This window comes from Camelus ferus, chromosome 12, assembly GCF_009834535.1.
Source record: "Camelus ferus isolate YT-003-E chromosome 12, BCGSAC_Cfer_1.0, whole genome shotgun sequence".
Lineage (NCBI taxonomy): Eukaryota > Metazoa > Chordata > Mammalia > Artiodactyla > Camelidae > Camelus > Camelus ferus.
Genome location: NC_045707.1, coordinates 61320286 through 61339540, shown reverse-complemented (window position 1 = coordinate 61339540; position 19255 = coordinate 61320286).

The following is a 19255-nucleotide window of genomic DNA, read 5'->3' as shown; positions in this document are numbered from 1 at the left end:
AGTCACTTGAATTATAAAAATTATCTAAAAAAAAAAAAAGAACACTATGAACTCATCTACAAAACAGAAACAGACTCGCAGACATAGTAAACAATCTTATGCTTACTGAGGAAAGGGAGTGGGAAGGGATAAATTTGGGAGTTTGAGATTTACAAATGTTAGCCACTATATATAAAAATAGATTTTAAAAAGTTTCTTCTGTATAGCACAGGGAACTATATTCAATATCTTGTAATAGCCTTTAATGAAAGAATATGAAAATGAATATATGTTTGTATATGCATGATGGGGACATTGTGCTGTACACTAGAAATTGATACACTGTAATAGACTGTAGTTCAATTAAAAAAAAAAGAAAAAGAAAAAAAGAAAAATTATCTAGATTGGATAATTAGGTCTTTTTTTACTGAGTAGCTATTTTTAACCAAGATTGTATAGGAAGGTATGCAAATGGATAGATTTGAAACTGTTTATTCCAGGACTCTATAAATTTAGAGATCTGGGGGACAGCCCGGCAGAATCCTTTTATGAAAGGACAGAGGAGTCTTGGAGGAAGAGTTCGCCCTGAGAGGCTGGGGCAAGAAGGTGACTGCGAGGAAAAAGGGCCAGGGTGTCAGGGTGAAGATGATTCTGGGACAAGATGGTGCTGGATCTTGAGCTAATCATCTTCCTGGCACCCACTGACTCTGTTTCTGAAAGCAGCTTTCCTGAGTCCACAATAAAAACTGTGCACCGTCTATTATTCTCCTGCTCAGCGTCTATAATCTCCTTCCTAATCAAAGTATGTATTTGTTGGTGTGTTTACCATCTTAATGTCTGTTTCCTCTGCTTGACCAGAGGCTCCGTGAAGCCAGGGATCACTTCTGCTTTGTTTCCTGGTCTCCCTATTACCTGGCCCATGTACTTACTGAATGACTGAACAGATGAATGTGTGAGTACTGGGGGAAAGAGGGCTTTGATAAAAAGAGAGAATAAAGAACAAAATACCAGGTACATTGAGAAAAAAATCAACATCTCCATTAGTTTCAATTACGTTCATATGAGTGGGACACAGCACACTCAGCGCAGATAGCTGTATCTTGAGCATCAAACGTCGAGATCGTTCTTCGAGACACTCCATGCCCCCACCAGCAGCAAAGATGCTGTCTCTGGGAGGGAGGTGGGGGGGGAGAAAACAGTTACACTTCTGTTCTTCATAGCACTAAGGAAAAGCAATAAAGGAGAAAAGAGCTTGGTGCTTTAGAGAGAAAAAAATAGCCAAGAGGTTTATTGTTAGAGCTCACACAAGATACCCCAGAAAACTCTCTGAATTAGTTGGGGAATTTTTGAGAAAAGCTCAAAATTTACACTTATACATTTGTTTTGAGATTTTATAATCACACTTAAAAACATTAACTGATGTATTGCTAAGAGAGAAAAGCAGTTTATGGATGCGCGTGTATAAATTCGTGCTTCTATGTGCATGAATGTGTTGGAAAGGACAAGAAATTTATTTACAATATATTCATAGTAGTTATTTTGATAAGTGATTCTATTTAAAAATTTTTTTTAATTGAGGAGGGTAATTAATTTATTTACCTATTTAGACAGAGGTACTGGGTATTGCCCACAGGGCCTCGTGCATGTAAAGCACATACTCTTTTACTGAGCTACATCCTCCCATAAGTGATTCTATTCATCTTTGTCTATCTGTATTTCTTTTTTTTTTTTTTTGAAGCTTTGTTTTTCTTTTATTTTGTTAAGTGAAAAATCATTGTGCAATCTTCGTGAGTCTTGAACATCTTTACATTACTCTTTATATTTATTGCAGCGTACAAGGGAAACGTAATTCCTCTCCAATGTGGCACAGTGATACCTGCATACCACACAAAGGGATGCTGATCTGTGAGTTCAGTAGTATTGCATAATTAGTGTTTATCTGCATTTCTAGTTTTCTTCCATTGAACCAGGAATCCTTGAGCTTATAAAAATTTTACAAGTTATAAGGATGTGCTTTTTTTTGGAAAACTGGTAAGAAAGGAAAAACAAATTATGCTTATTTCAGTGTGCTCACTTGAGGAAGAGAGAGAAAAGAAGGCAAAAGAGGACAGGGTCACTTATAAAAGCAGGGACACAATGACCCAGCAAGATAATGTGATCGTTCTGTTCCTCCTTCCCATATTCTTTTCTGCAGGTGAGCACTTCCATGCTCAGCCCTTCTATGATTTCTATTTAAGCAGAATATAAAGGTTTTCTGGGGGGAAAAAAAAGAGAGAGAATATGACCCGTGGAAAATGGAGTCAGAGAGTGAATAATAGTATGCAGTTTCTAGATTAGGTAGGAATAATCCCATTAGAAACACACTCTTCCGCTGGGCAAGACGGGACATGGCCCGCAGGCACCTCTTTGTCTCTAGAAATAGCAGCTCCTGTGCCTGCAATATGCTCCCTGCAGCTTCCTCCTTGCTCCTTCTCATCTATCCAAGAGGAGATGACATCTGCCTGCTTTTGATTATGCCCTGAGGAATCTGTTGCCATTGAAAGGGGTAACAATTTGAAGGGTTGGAAAGTAAAGGAAGCTACTCGAAAGCTGTTTTCAATACAAGAAAAGCCAAGGAAGGACTGCTGGTCCCCACCCTGCCTCCAGTTTTTGCTTTCCCTCAAGTTGTCTCAGTGGCACAATTTAACAAAAACGACAGCAGCGACAACAAACAGGACTTGCCAACACAAAGAAACAAAGAGTAAACCTTCTCGAGTGCCCATTTTTTACTAGGCTGGACCCTGGAGAGATGAACAATGTAGGATCTTTGATGACAGAGTCTCGGGCCTTTCACAGTACAAACTGGTGAGTCACAGGAAGAAATGAAGTTGGGCTTCACCCGAAGTAGCTTCCACGTCTGAGGCTCTCAGTATCTCACTGTGCCCTATGGCCTTATTCAGAATATTTCCTCTGCCCATTAAGGTGGCTTAACATCCCTCTGCAAGAGAGCATGTGATCTGTTGATTATTTCTTAACTATATCACCCCCTAACAATACCTGAAGACCTAAAAAGAAATTCAGAAAGCCATCAGTCACTGTGGAGAAGAATATGGGGAAAATTTAAATATATGCAAACATGGTGGGGAGGGTACAGACCACATATGCTCATCATGCAGAGGGACATTGGGGTGACTTTGTAACAGTGACCAACTTCCTCTTCTCCTACCCCAAACCTGAGAACTTCACCAAATAACTTCCCCAGCCCACTGCAACCACCCCAGGCAGACATAATCACCCCAGGTTTGGAACTCCCGTAACACTGGCTTTGTGCCAAAAACACAACAGTGAAAATTAAAGCTCAATATTCCAGTTAGATGTGTTCTTGCTATGACTCCAGATATAGTTTATCTACCACTAGGGAATACGTCTCATCCAACCTGGCATTCACAGCTCCTAGCTTAATTGTTGGTACTTGGGGAGCTTTAATAAACAATTATGAATACAAATAATCCAAAGAGAACTTAAGTACCTTTTACTTTATACCTCTACTGTTATAGGGCTGAGTCATAATGTTAGAACCAAGACTAAAAACTCACAGCCCTAATTCTTTCACACACAATTTCATAGATACCTGCTGTCTCCCTGAAGTGTAACTCTCATCGTGCCATTTTCCTGCTCAAAAAAGAAAAAAAAAAAAAAAGATCAACTAAAATAAGTTGCTTCCAGTCACCTGGAGAACTCTGGGCTCCCCGTAAAACCTGCTCCTCCCCAGTCTTCTCCATGTTCACCCCATTCCAACAAAACCCAGGAGTCACAGCTGATTCCTCTCTTTCCCTCCTATCATTCATGATCAAGTCCTATCAGATCTGCCTTCAAGACTTCACTTCACTCCCTCTGTTACTTCATTAGTTCCAGGTGCCGGCACCCCTCACTCAACGTTTGAAATAGACTTCTTGTTAATTACTGAAGCTGGTCTCCTATTTCTAGCCGTGCCCATCTCAAATCCACTTTTGACATAAAAGAGCAATGGAATGGACTTAAAAAAAAAAAAACAAAACTATCCATTCACACTTCAACACATCTCTAATTAAAACATTTTATTACCTTCCAACGCACGTAGGGAAATACAGAAACTCCTGACCACGACCTAGGGGGCCTTCTGTGGGCTGGCCCCCTGCTTACCTCCCTTGACCTCATCATTTGATTCTGTCCTTCCCCCTCGATCACTGCTTTCCAGCCAGACAACGGATTCCCACCTGAGAGCCAGTTCCCTCTCACTGGACAGTTCTTCTCTAAGACCTTCTCATGGAAGCTCCCTTCTTGTCATCCTAGTCTCTGCCTAAGTGTCACTTCCATAGAGAGGTCTTCCTGGACCACCTAACAGCCACCCCATCCGTGCTGTCATCTCTCTCACTGTCCATTGCATTTTCTTCTTAGCACCTATCTCCCCCTGGTATTTTCTCATTTGTTTTCTTATTGATTTTTTAATCCCTACCGACCTCCAGTAAAATCAAACATTGGGCCTTTCTGCGTCTTGTTTACCACTGAATTTCCACTGCCTAGAACAACTCCTGATGTACACAGGATGTTCTATAAATACTCATTGAGTGAATAACTGACTGTGGTCCAAATAACTGGTCAGGCCATTCAGAACCCTTTCGGTAAGGTACCCAATTATTCTGCCAGCCACTGCTCCCCCCTCACAACCCTGTGTTTCCAGCCAAACTCAACGGTTTCTTCCCCTCTACACACTTAGCATCTCTCTGAACCGTTCAATGATTGAAGGGTATTCAGAATGAATTCAAGGCCAAATTCAGCTAAATATGTGAAAGCAGTCACATTTGGCTTTGGGTTCCTCCAGACTTCTGCTTAAATTTTGCTTCTTCTTCCTTACACACCATATAGTGTCACTACTTTTGGGGACTCTGTAAACTTACTCACCTGTTGGATGTGCAAGGCTGCAGACAACCAGGTGGGTTGACACCCAATTTTATGTACATTTCACTTAGGTTGGCCAAGTGCCTTGGAATGATGTGGACAGTTGATAGCAGAGGTTTCTGCCCATGAAATTAAAAAAAAAATTAAATAAAAATTCAATTTCCTAATTAAGCAAACTGTATTGTTATTACAAATCTGACATGCTCTGGGGACAGACGTTCCCTGGAGAGGCTTTCACACTTACTCTCTGGGCCTGCACCACACGCTCCAGGGCCAATTTGCTATTTACTTTGGTCTTATTGGCATCTCAATACAGGAGTCTGTGCGGAGCCGCCTGGCGAAACACAGGTCCTGATTCACGTGTGTGTGTTACCTACCAGCCAGGTGGGGGAAAACTGTGCGGTGGTGCCAATTAGTTCTGTTTTATCAGCACATAATTCAAGATAGTGTTATCTCATTTTTTTAAATATTCATAAACTATAAGGCAGTTGGGTAGCTTCATCAAAAAACCTTATATATAAAATCTTTCATTTAAATTCTCATTTAGTTCAGTATCTCTGTTTTCCTTTTGCCTCATATATTTCTCCATATCCAGCACCTACAAGAATGTCTGGCACATTATAGACACTTAAAAAAGCATTTGTGGAGTAGATTTTCTTTCAAAATATTTTGAGAAAAGGACCTGATAGTAAGGTTGTCACTATAAAAAGTGTTTCTGCATCATAGAAAGACCACTTAGAAGTTCAAAACCTAAAACATTTACCTCTGAAATGCTACATCATAGAGGTCTTCAACGATCCAGAGAAGTTTCCTATCGAAAATTCTTTTGTAATGTTCTGACTTGGGCTTATTCTGGGAAATCTGATCAATCACTGCTCTTGGCCAGACAGAGAATACAGCAACTCTCTCCACTGCTTCGAGTTCAGTCAAGCATTGTCTCTATAGTTATGTACGTAGGTAAGCCCTGCAGGAGCCACCTCCAAATTTGGGTGATTTTGTCTTTTGCTAGATATTTGTTTCCTGGACAAGATGTCCATTCCCTTTGAAAGAGGAGCACAGCTTGATAATCCATCATGTGTTTCCCCCATGGCCACCCCCCACCCCCAGCAAAAACACCACCTCTCCAATATCCTGTTTCCATTCAGGGACAGCTGCTAAAGTGAAGGATTTACTGCAACCCGAGTAGTCCATCTCTCTATGAATTTGGCAGGTTAAGTTTTGAGTCAGTAGGAAAGTTAATGTGTTGATTTTTAAAAATTTAACCTGCTTTGGGAAAAATAATTAGTTGATAAATGTTGTATAGTCTATTGTAAACTGCAAAATATAATGTAGATTACTGTCAAGATTCCAACACCATATGTATGTTTTTCTACACAGTTTAATTGTGTGTCCAGGGCTTTCATTGAGACCATCTGGCAACACTCATGTCTTCTCCCTTCTTTCGCTCTGGGCTAAATTGTGCTGCTTCCCATGTCCTGGGCCATGTGTCTCCTTAATGAACTAATTTCAGTTCTCAAGGCTTAAGGTGATGCTGTTCTTAGATTATATTTGTTTTTTAGCAGCTGCCTTTGGTGCTGCAAACACAAGATTAACCAGGAGAGAGGATCACCAGCACAAACATGGCATCACTCAGGGACGTGTTTCCTGGAGCCTCTCAAATCCACCAAGATAGATTAATGGAGAAGACGTTTATTTTTTTGAAAAAACAAACTGTACGTGAGTGAAAAAGCCACGAGAGGAAAGTTGAATTCCGTGGAGATGGACACCATCCCTAACAGTTATAACCCCTAATGCTGTCATCATCATTTAACAGAATAAGGAAGGGGGATGCACATTAAACTTCTGTGAGTTACTAAACATAATTTCAAGAAAAAAAAATTACCCTGAGAATATATTTGAACACCCCCCCCCCACACACACACACAGCCTTTAGCTCAGATTGCCTACAAAGATTTCAGAGGTAACGACACCAGATGGCATCAATACAGCCATCAGGAAGGCAGTTAATAGTTGAGGTCAGGCTGGCCTTCTGGTTAACAGATGTGTAGTTCAAATGACTCTTACACTGTCAAAGAAAAAAAAAAAAAAAAAAAAAGAAGAAGAAGAAAGAAAAAGAAGGAAGGAAGAAACAGAAAGAAAGAAAGAAAGGAAGGAAGGAAGGAAGGAAGGAAGGAAGGAAGGAAGGAAGGAAGGAGAGAGAAAAAAAGAAAAGAAAAGAAAAGAAAAGAAAAGAAAAAAAACAATAAGGTAGCTCCTGTAATTTAGAATGTCTCCGTGTAAATAATTTCGTGTTTTAAATATGCATTACTGGAACAACTTTTCAGCGGAGAGGCACAACACACTTGAGGAATTACCAAAGATAATAAACTCAATAGTAACTTCAATAGATTGGGTTCCTGTGACTCCTCTGAAGTCATGAAGTCACGAGACAACATAAAGCAAACTCTGAAATTTGAAAAGGAAGTGGCTGAATGAACTGAGCTTCCCGGCATGTGGCCAGGTCAGTCTCTCACTCCCACCACGTCTGAACAGCGTTCAGAACACACTGTGAACAAGTTCTCATCCATTTTCCAAAATATATATTTATAGCTTTTCTTAATTTTTTTTTGCTGAGTTAATAGATCATTGACATTCCAAATTCATACTGATACAATTAGATTATCAACCCAGTGAAATGTCTTTGTCACAAAAGGAAATACGTAGATAGAATCAATGAGAATTGTGTCCTCAAGTTGCTTAAAGACTACTGGGAAATACGTGGTGCATTCACATCTATATACGTCTAGGGAGAGCTGCCCCACGTGGCTGGGTAAGCTGTGCAGTGCACGACCTGCATGGTTGTCTAGGCAGCCTGTAAAAAAAGTGATGGACAATTGAAATGTAAAGGAGAGAGAAGTGTCTCCCATCTGGAACATCAGGAAAGGCTTCCTGGAAGCGGTGATGTTTAAACTGTGCATTGATGGAAAGGATTTGGACACACACATGTCAGAATGATGGTGAGAGGAATTTAGCTAAAGGAAACAGGCTGCTTCTGACCCCAGTGGCCCAGAACCCACTAACTGATCTTGGTTCTGTGTGGTATGGTCGGTGTGCATCACTCTGGCCTGACGTCTTCATGGGATGCCTTCAGGGGAATCCTTTTCATACCTGTTGATGCCTTTGCCTCTTGTCCCCACTTCCCCCACTTGGCTCAGCCAACTCACCTGCAGATCTCAGCTAAGTATGGCTTCACTGCCCGTCACCCACCCTCCATCCCAGCTGACGCACTACCCATGGAACTCTGGACAGATCTGTCCCCACACTTATCAGGCAGGTTTTGAACAGTTTTCTCATCTGGTTCCTCTGCAAAACTGTAGGCTCCCTCAGGGCAAAGACTGTGCTTAACTTGTTCACAACTAATTCTCCAGAAACTAACATGGTCACTGATACCTATATGGGCTCAGTAATCAATTTTTGTATGGCTCCCATCATGATATTTTGCTACATCAAATGAAAATAGGTTTTATGAGAGAGGAGGACTTGGGTCAAATACTGGATTTTCGGCACAATTCAACTTCTTTCAAAAGTGCCTTGATAGAGAAATTATAGCTAGTAAGATTTTATATCTCCTTAATTTTAAAACTCTGCTTTAAGAACACTTGGAAGTGGTATCCAACTAAATAATTAAGGCAGATCCACATGGCATTAATTTCCACATGACAAGAATACCAAAGCGCACGAGTTTCAGTTATTTTGAAACTATAGAACGTATATGACAGGCTAAGAATAGACTTCATCCACTGAGTCATCCATCCAAAAATATTCACCTCATGCCAGAGCTGTTTTAGGTTCTAAGGATATAGTTAGAAACAAGACAGAAAAGGCCACACAGGAGTGCAGAGTAGGGGGCATGTAAACAAACAATCAGAAAAGATTTGGAGGTTATCAGAGGGTAAAGAGGGTGGGAAGGGATAAACTGGGAGTCTGAGATTTGCAAATACTATTATATGTAAAATAGATAAACAACAAGTTTAGACTGTATAGCACAGTATCTTGTAGCAAGTTATGGTTAAAAAGAATATGAAAACAAATATATATATGTTACTATATGAGTGACAGTATTGTGCTGTATACCAGAAATTGATATGACCTTGTAAATCGACTATACATCAATAAAAATATATATACAAAAAAAAAAAGATTTGGAGAAATGGTAAGTGCTCTTGAGAAAAACAAAAGGAGCTTGTCTAAGAGATGAGGGTATGAGAGAGCCTCCTTTAGGTGGTCAGAGGAGGCATCTCTGAGGACGGCGCATTTAGGCTAAGACACGATGACAAAAGGAAGCAGCAGACAAGAGAAGAACTGGGGGAAGGATGAGCTGGGGCCAGTAACATCAAGTTTTAAAAGACAGGGTTCAAATATTTCACTTTAAGGAAATGCAAGTCCATTGAAGGCCAGTGATGAGTACCATCAAGGTTTTGCAGGGCTCCTGCTCCCCCACCTACCACCCAGTGGACCCCCAGCAGAATCACTGCTTGCCTAGCATAAAATCAACACCTCATGATCAGAAGAGCAAGTCCGTCAAGTGTGAGAGGTGAGATGATAGAGTTCTTTATTTTTATTTCAAATGCCATTTAACTAACTCTGAAGAGCTCTCCATCTTCTTCCAGCTCTGAACCAGTCAGCCTCCTTGTTTACAAACTACTGACACTGACCTGATGGACTTAAGATGAAAATTCATTACTGGAAGGATATGAGGATTTTATTCACCTGATGAAAATGCTAGGGAATTAGCTTAAAAATCTGACAGGAAACAAGGGGACCTTGTCAGCAAAGAACAAAGCCAAGCCCCTGACGTGAGCATCTGCTTAGGACACCAAGCCGGGCACAGTTACTACTCCATCCACATTGTTGGCACTACTGTCAGGGGCTGCTGGCCACTGGATTCCCAACTCACTCCACTGCCCTCGCTTCCAAGAATAATCTCTCAACATCCTTTTGTTTTTGCATTCCTCCCTCCAGATTCAGATTCCTTGGCAGAATCCAAGGAATCCAGTTGGCCAAGTTCAATATGCCTATATTTTGGTTTTCTCATCTGGAAAATGGGTACACTGGTATCCATCTCATAGTGCTAGTGTCAAGATTAAATTAGACAATGTAGAATATGACCATAGCTGTGCTTTATGTTGTTTGTCTTCCTATTTTAAGCCCTCAGGACACAAGTTCTTTGCGGTAAGCAAAGTAGTGACGTCCGTCTGCCTCTGTTCTGATCCTAATTGTTGCTATTTCCATCGTGGGTTTCCATTCCCTCTCATCCTGTCATCTCATCATCATTTCCCCCTTTATTTTCTCTTCTGTCTCCTGTCTCATTCTCCTTAATGAATCTCAGTTTTCCCAATTACATGTTGGTCTTTCATAACTATCACTGGCCACTCTGAGAATGCCTTTCATTTTATGAGGGAAAAAAATGCTTCAGGCAGAAGTGTCAGGACTTTGCTTCTTCTCTGCCACATTTAAAAAATAATAGCTTTGCTGTATTGTTGAAGACAAATAAATATTTCATTCTTGTTTTTCTTTTCCAAATCCAGAATCAGCCTTAAAAAAAAAAATGGCGGTTGCAGAGGGTTCTTCTTTAGATTAGGGTTTGCAATCTTAGCACTCCTGGCATTGTGGGCCAGGGAGTTCTTTGTTGTGGGGTCTATCTTGTGCATTCAAAAATGTTTAGCTGCATTTCTGGCTGCCAGTATCTCTCCTCTCCCCTACTCCAGTGTCACGACCAAAAATGTCTCCTGAGGGTTAAAACCATCCTGGGTGAGTGCATCTGCCAGGCGCTTGACTAGGTGATTTACATCTATGTTACCCTTGACTTCACTTTCTAAACAGTATTTAAATATTTTGCCCCAGCTTAGGTGACTCGGACCACTTCCTTGAACAAGCAAACTGAGTTTTCCCAGTTCTAACCATAGGCTGTATCTTGAACCTTATGCCTTGGTGACGAGAGTGACTTAGCTTAGAGTTTATACATGGACCATGATCATATCGTTCTTTTGAGAACATTTATAAAGCAACTCAAATGCATCCTTTTAATATATGCTCCCTGTTGTTAAAATATCATAGTTCTTTCAGTGTGAAATACCTTTGGTTGTAGGATTCACCATTTTAGCTTTCTTCTTACTTAAGAAACATTATATTAAATGTTCACAAGTCTTCTTTTTAGTTTAATTAACCACAAATGCTACATATATTTGCATTCCACTTTCTTTCTGAGGATTACACTCAAATTGTGAGTCTAAGGAGGGTCTTCAAATGGTAAGGTACATCAGACTCATCATGGGAGCCTATTAAAATGCATATTTCTGCCCTCACCCTTCATTTTATAACTTTGAGGATGAGCAGAAGAGCCCAGGGATGCAATCAATTCTAGACAAGCATCTCAGTTGAATTCTGATGCCAGGAGTCCACCAACACACACTGAGAAAGATAGGGCTAAGCCTTATTCCCTTTTGGAATATAAAGATTTTTCTAAATCACTCTTGGACCCTCATGTGTACCACCATAATGACACCCTGTTTTTCATAGGCTTGATCACAATCTTAGGAGACATCCTAAATATTACCAGGGAATCATTCTGAACTTTTTATTTAGCTACATTTGTAGTTTTGCTGTTAGAAATTAAATGATGTACCACTGAGAACTGAATAGCTTGTTTTATAAGCCAGCTGGGACCTTCAAACAGATGAATGTTTAATACCGTGGCACTAGACTTCCATGATGCTTACATTGGCTACACCAATCTTTGCTGTCTTAGAAAATTCTCTATTCCCCAAGTTTTGACACTTTCTACCGCCATTCAATATATCACTTGGGGGCAAAACGGATGATCTTCTGGATACAGAAGAATTTCTATTTGAAGACTGCATAATAATGTCAATTTTACAAAGAATTTTAAGTGACAGTTAGGGATTTGAGTTTAATTTAAAATTCACCAGAGTGTGATGTTACTCATGCAAAACTCTTAACTGAGGTGACAACTGAATGATTAACAGCATGTACACATGTTAAATTTGTCTGTATCTTGTCATTGACAACTACTTATTGACTTAACTTCTCCCTGACGGCTGGAAAATTATCCAGATTTTAGAAGTAATCAAATATGATGAAAGGTATTTTATAATAAAAATTAAGATTATAAGTCCAAGTTTTACATTGCTCTTCAGTATACTTTTCAAGAACACTAAAACAATTAGGTAACTTTATCTGAACAGAGGAATTGTGTCTTACATAGAATTTTTTAAAATAAGATATTTACTATTGCATAAAGGAAATAGTACCATTTCTGAATTAATGGGGCTTTTTTTATATCACACATACTAGTATACATAAATAATTAGCATGTTCTTAGTAAATGTTCTTTTTCCTAGTTAAAAAAAAAGCATAAGCTAATTCAGCAATGAAGGCTTAACCTCCTTTTCCCAGACAAACTGCAGAATCAGTCCGAAGATGCAGGAACAGGTTTATCAGACAGAAAGCTACAGGATTAAGTCTGCAAACAAAGTTAATACCAGAAATTGTTTGGCTTTGTTAGATTTCAGAGGGTGTGTCCCACAAGGATAACCCTAGCATATGTTCCAAAATTGACTATTGCTGGTCATAATGTGTTCTGGTGCCTATTTTATTTGGTAGGTTAGGAACCATCTGATGAGTTGCTTTTACTCTACGCAGAGAGTACAAAGCAGAGAGGTGAAAGGAAGTGTAGCAGTGTTCTTACTGCGGGCTACTCATCATGTAAACAATCATTACTTGCCCACCAAACTCTCTGATAAGTGTTATTAGAAAACGCAGGTAGACGGGAGATCTAACAGCCACACTCCATGCTAAAAGGATGCTAATCGAACATCTCTGAAGGCTGTCAAGTAACTGGTATCTTAGTTTCACTAAAAGCTCCCTCTCTGCACTGAAAAACATTTATTCTGATATGGCCAAATTACAAGAAGGTAGCAGAACGTCTGCCTCGCAGTATACCAGCAACACCAAGAAGTCCTCTTTGTTGTTTTCCCATTGAGTCTGGCCTCTGAGATGCTATGACCAAGTAAGCACAGGATTTTGTCAAGTTCAAAGTCTCCTGAGATTTATTTCTTAGACTCGGAAAGCCTTGGTGCATATTCAGTGGCTGAGTCGTGGAGCTGAGAACCATGGCAATCCAAGGGAACGCTCAGCCTTAGCCGTCATGGTAGCAGTGAACATTCCCCGAACAGTCTAATGTAAGCTAACAAGGGCTGAAACTATGGCAGTAAAAAGTGGAATAAAAAGGAAGGCACAAACAGGGGCAAAATTACTAAGAAAGACTAGCCAGAACTTGTCAATTTTTAAAATGGGAAGGGAAGGAGAAGGCAAAATAAAAAGCCACTTCCATCTTTAAAACCTGGGATACTGAATATGGCAGTGTCATTAATAGTATCAGCAAAGTCAGTAGGATAAACGTTTTGGGGTTCAAAGATGTGTGACGTCTATGATTTATTAAATCTGGAGGGTCAATCCAGTTGGAAGTGTCCAGTTGGCTCGTGGAGGAATAGAAGTAAAACTCAAGAGAGGATTTGGGAATTTGCAAAGATGTCAGTGGACACTGAAGGAGTAGATGTGTTCTTCCAGGGAGAAGTACAGGGATTAAGGAAGAGGTGGCCAAAGATAAAAGCTTTCAAAATATTCAAATTTAGCAGATAGGGAGGGAAAACAAGCATCTGAGAAGACAGATAAAATTCTGGAAGTGTGCCCAGAAAGTTCTGTGTCAGAGCAGCCCAGGGGAAGGGCTGATCAGCGGTGTCAGGGATGGAGAAATCTGAGGCAGATGACAGGGCGATGAACATGGTAGAAAGGAACTAAAGCAGCCTGTGATAAGTTGAAGGCAAATTTGAAGGAAGATCATTTGGTGACAGTTCTCCAGGGACTGTGCTAGTGACACCTTATATTTCATCTCCAGCTCAGCCTGAGCAGATGGCACAGATGAGAATCTCTTCATATGACGGTTTCATCTGGATTTATAACCTAGTCAGTTCCATTTCCTTACTTGCCTCCAGAAGGGCTGGAAGCAAAACCCCATCTGTATCCCCAGAGGAGGCAGAATAAGGCTCATTAACAAGAAGTCTGCTTGCAGTTTTACGAAGAAGTGCTATGAATTAGCAATGCAATATGTAATATAGTACACTCTCTCACCCCTGCAGACCCAGGTTTTAGTGCCTTATATTATAGCTACAGTTTCAATGAAACGTAATTGGTCTCCGAGCTGTCAGATTTCAGCATCTTAAAGTCCGTATTAAAAATAAGATTGATAATGTTATTTTCATCTCATATTAAGAGCTGGTTTCCTGTGAGAAATGGAAATATGGCACTTTCTTAGTTTCCAAATTTAGCAAATCCTGAACCAAACCTTCACATGACAATAAATCTTTTTGTATTACATGCAAGTCCTCTTTAGCTTATCCTAGAGGTTGGAAATAGTCTGAAATTAACACTTATTTCATTTCTGTAAAATACTTCATTTCCTTTTTGATCTATGGCACTCATCCAAATATTATGCATATGTCCTGACTTTTCTTATTGCCATTTCAAATCCTTTCTCATATTTTGCTATACTGTATGATGTATTAAGAGTTAGTGAAGAAAGAGTAAGACTACAGTTTGATTAATTATAGCCCAGCAGTTATAATTCTGCCTTTTGATTAATCAGAGTAATTTCTTTTGTTGTAACATAAGTAGTCCTTTTACAGACATAATTTTTTACGGACCAGTAATAATTCTACATCCTACATTTATATCTGGTTGTAAATGATAGAGCACTACATTGAACTAACCCCAGTATTCTCACAAAAACTAAAGGCCAGTAACCGAACAGAGCACAGGAATATGGCTGGGCCCTGAGAATGATCTAGAAGCAGGGTTTTGTCTGTGCTCTGTCTGCCCTTCTGCTTCGCAGATTTCCTCTGAAGACTAGCTTCATACGTTTCTCAGTCACCATATGAAACATGGAGATCCAGAGCTCACTGATTTATGTGTCATAATTCAGCCAACCAGAGAGAGACTGATTCTCTCTCAGTCCCAATTTGAAAAGACTGGCTAGTTTTCTTCAGTTGTCCATTCTTAAATGCATCAACTCTGGCTTAGGAGGAGGGTCCAGAGAGGAGAACGGGATTTTTTGACCCAGCCTAACAACTGTGGACCGAGACCATGGACATGGACAGGATGGCTGCCCTGAGTTCCCCCGCCATTGTGCCGGGGAAGGGGAAAAGAAAAGTGGTGTGCACTGTAAGAGGTTCTTACAAAGTGATGAGATGATCTGATGATTCAGTCACTGAAATATATATATATATATATCTATCATTGGGGTCTGTTTAAATAACTTTAAAAATCATCAGTTTGGGGGCATGTGTGAACACACTGGTTATTTTTAGTTGCCTATTGGGGCCTCTTGTGGAAAATTTGGGTGAGCAGGAGGACTTTTTTAATATTTAAAAATAGGCAGGGGAGGTGATTAGATTTATCTTTATTTATCTATTTAATGGAGGCACCGGGCATTGAACCCAGGACCTCCTGCATGCTGAGCATGCACTCTACCACTAAGCGATACCCTTCCCCCAGGAGGACATATTTAAAATAACATAAGACAGCCGGTTTTATCCAGTCACTGATTGGTAAGGTGTGGCGGAACTTAGAGGCTTAGGATTCTCCTTGGCTTTTGTAGACAGTATGGCAGGTTGTTGACTCAACCCCCTTCATGTCTGCTTTCCTCCAAAGCAGAAATCAGAAGGTGAAAAACCCATCTTCCCAGCCTCCCTTGCAGGAGGGCCCTGCTATTTGGTTCTAGAGAACAGGGCGTAAGTGGAATCCTGCTAGTGCTGCCCCTTCTGCTTTTCTTTCTCCTGCCTGTAAAGCTAGGAGGATGCCTGAGGTCCCATAAGGATGACAGAGCAGGAAAAGAGGAAGATGAGAAACCGTGGACTGCCTACGCCTGAGCTCCCTGTTGTCTGAGACAGGTAAACGCCTTACCTTACTGAATCCTCTCTGTAGGGTTTTTCTGACACAACCCAATGGATGCAGCTATCATAACATCAAGGAAGTAGAAAATACCAGAACTCTGTACCTTGGTTCCTAAAAGTCACCAATTTTTACTGCAGGTCATTTTGCCCTTTTGGGAGGTAGAGAAAGCCGAATAATTGTCCTTCAAGATGTTCACACTCTGTCTCCAGGACCTGTGAATATGGCATCTGAGAATTTGTGACCTTCCTTGGTAAAAGAGATCTTACAGGCATGCTTAAGTTAAGGATCCTGAGATGGGGAGGGGATCCTGGATTGTCCGGGCGGGCTCATATAGTTAATAAGGGTTCTTATAAGAAGGAGGTAGGAGGCTCAGAGTCAGCGATGTGAGGGTGGAAGCTGAGGTCATAGGGGAAAGAAGATGATATGCCACTGGCTTTTAAGATGGGAGAAGGAACCACAAGTCAAGGAGTGAAGACAACCCCTAAAGACAGAAAAGGCAAGAAAATAGATTCTCCCCAGAAGTAATGTTGCCCTGTGGACGCATTTTAGACGTCTTATCTCCAGAATTGTAAAATAATAGATTTTTATTATGATAATGCTTAGTTGGTAGCAATTTGTTACAGAAGCGTAGCAAACTAACTCAGGAGCTTTTAATTAACAACAAGATGAACACACGGGACTCCTGCAAGACTCCCCGAATGATCACTCAGCCTCCAGCCACCCCTCAGGTCCCTTTAGGACACTGCAGGGGAAGCATGAGGCTGTGTCCTTTCAGCAGACTGAAAATTCCCCTTGATCTAATGAGAATGGCACTGTAGACTTAAAGGCAAGTCTGGTTTCTTTTATCCATAATTAGTTTTTTGAACTCAGTTTCCCAGAGGTTGTATCTACTGAGTGGAAATTTTACTCATGTGACATTTAATATAGAACTCTCTGAATGCATGATTAATTTTTGCATATCAGCTATTACCTCATCATCAGATTTACAGAAAGTAGCAATGTAATTATACAGCAGCTATTTTCAGCACACTCTGCCCAGGTTATTTCTCTGCCAAATCATTATGCCCTGGGAAACAACACGTGACACTATCAGAAAGAAGTGAAGTCTCAGGGTGAGCAATCCGTTTGGATAATTGCATCTTTATTATTGACGGCTCCCTTAGGGTTTGGGGGTCTCTAGATCTGCTCTGCCCCAGGACTGCAATTCATTAAGGTTTCCATCCTAAGCCAGTTTTAATTAAACTGTCCTCCTTTTCTCTTTAGCTCCCCATAGCTCATTTCTCGTAACAGGTCACAGTTGTAGGAATCCAGCTGTTGGGTTCATCTGAGACCTGCCGCCCCCCCACCTATCTGTTGTTTCAAGGAGTCTCCTCTCAGTTTGTAAGTTTAGCAGTTTATTTTAGCTGAATGAGCATAAAATGTACCTGCTTCCACAAAAAGAAAACAAGAACTAAAAAGGGAAAAGAAGTAAAGACCATTTGGCATCTCAGTTCGTATATTTTAGAAAATAAAACAGGTACTGTTTTATTCGTAAGCTGACACTATGCTTGTGACAATAATGCTAGGTGATAATTTAATGTCCTTAAAAAAGTCAACTTCTAGCTTTCTTCATTCTGCAATTAAACTGCTCGTGATTGAGTGATATGATATGACACGATATGACATGACACATGATATATGATAGATTTCTGGAAGATTTATAAGTTTTCATCCCCTTTCCAATCAGATTCTCTTAACTGGCTACAATCATTTTTTATTTTATGTACAAAGTGAAGTACTATTGTTTGTTTATTGTTTATGCACTGAGAAGCAATACATACATCTCTTAGTTGTCCTTATTGGTTTTCAGAGTGGTAACTTTGTTTCAGTAACACAGGTTCTCCTTCATTGTGGGTAAGAAAAAAAGGACTTTCTTTGTTCATCCAACAATCTAATAAATATTCATTGAGTGCTTTCTTTGTGCAAGGCCCAACAAAAGGCAATGCATAGAATATAAAATCGTCTTTAGGCAGGCTCTAGTCTGAGGCCATTCACTGGATTAGATTTTACATATTGACTTTCATTTTCTACTGCAACGAAGAGCTCAGGGACTCCTCATTGCCACTTCATTTCTCATTACAATGTTTGGGAGAGAAAATTTGAGAACAGGGAGTCTGAAGGAAAGGTGATTCGTTAGGAGATATCATTTATTCATGAGGTATTGTAGGGACAAACAAGACAATAGAATAAAGAGAAACACAATGCTATAAAATACACTTTCAAAGAAAGACTTGACAGATCTTAGAATTGATTGGCCATGTAGGTAAATACAAAACATTTTTTCTTTTAATTTCTTTAAAATACATATCACTGTTTAACCAAAATTTGAAACACTGTCTTATAGGGTTTAGAAAAAAAATATATGTAATACAAATGAAAATTATAACATAAAGGACTGAGTGGAGTGGGGATAAATGGAAATATACCCTATTGTTACAAAACTGCTATGTAATGTGAAGTGATATAATATTTACTTTATAAATATGCTGTAAAAAGTTAAGGATGTATTTTTTAATTCCTACTGCAGCCAATAAAAATGAAGGCAAAGAGGTATCCCCAAAAAGTCAGTAAGTAAATTAAAATGAAATTCTAAAAATTATTCAAATAAGCAAAGGAAAATAGGAAAGGAAAACAGAGGAGACAGATGGAAAACAGAAAACGAAATGGTAGACCTAAATCCAACCATGTCAACAATTACATTAAACGTTAATAAAACGCACTGGGTGATGAAATGTTTTTCACCAAATGGTGCTAGAACAACTGGATATAGAAAATGCTGAACATCACTCCCTATGTTACACCACATCCAAATGTTAATTTGAGGCCTATCATAAACCTAAATATAAAACCTAAAATCACAGAGCTTTCAGAACAAAACCTAGGATAATACAGTTAAGCCAAAGAATGCAGTATCAACTAGATAAAATTGATAAATTATACTGCATCCAAAACTTCTGCTTATCAAAAGACACTATTAAGAAATGAATAGACTACCTACGGACTGGGAAAAAATATTTGCAAACTAGCATCTAGAATATATAAAAGATTCTCAGTATTAAGAAGACATACAACCTATTCAGAAACAGACAAAAGATTTGGACAGACAATTCATAAAACAAGATATACCAATGGTCAATTAATGTATGAAAATACTCTTAACTTAATTATACATATGGGAAATGCAAATTTAAGCCACAGTGAAATTTTACTATATGATCACCAGAATGGCAAAAATTTAAAAAACTGACAACACCAAATGTTGGCGAGAATGTGAAACAATCAGAACACTCCTAAGGTTGGTGGGGATGTA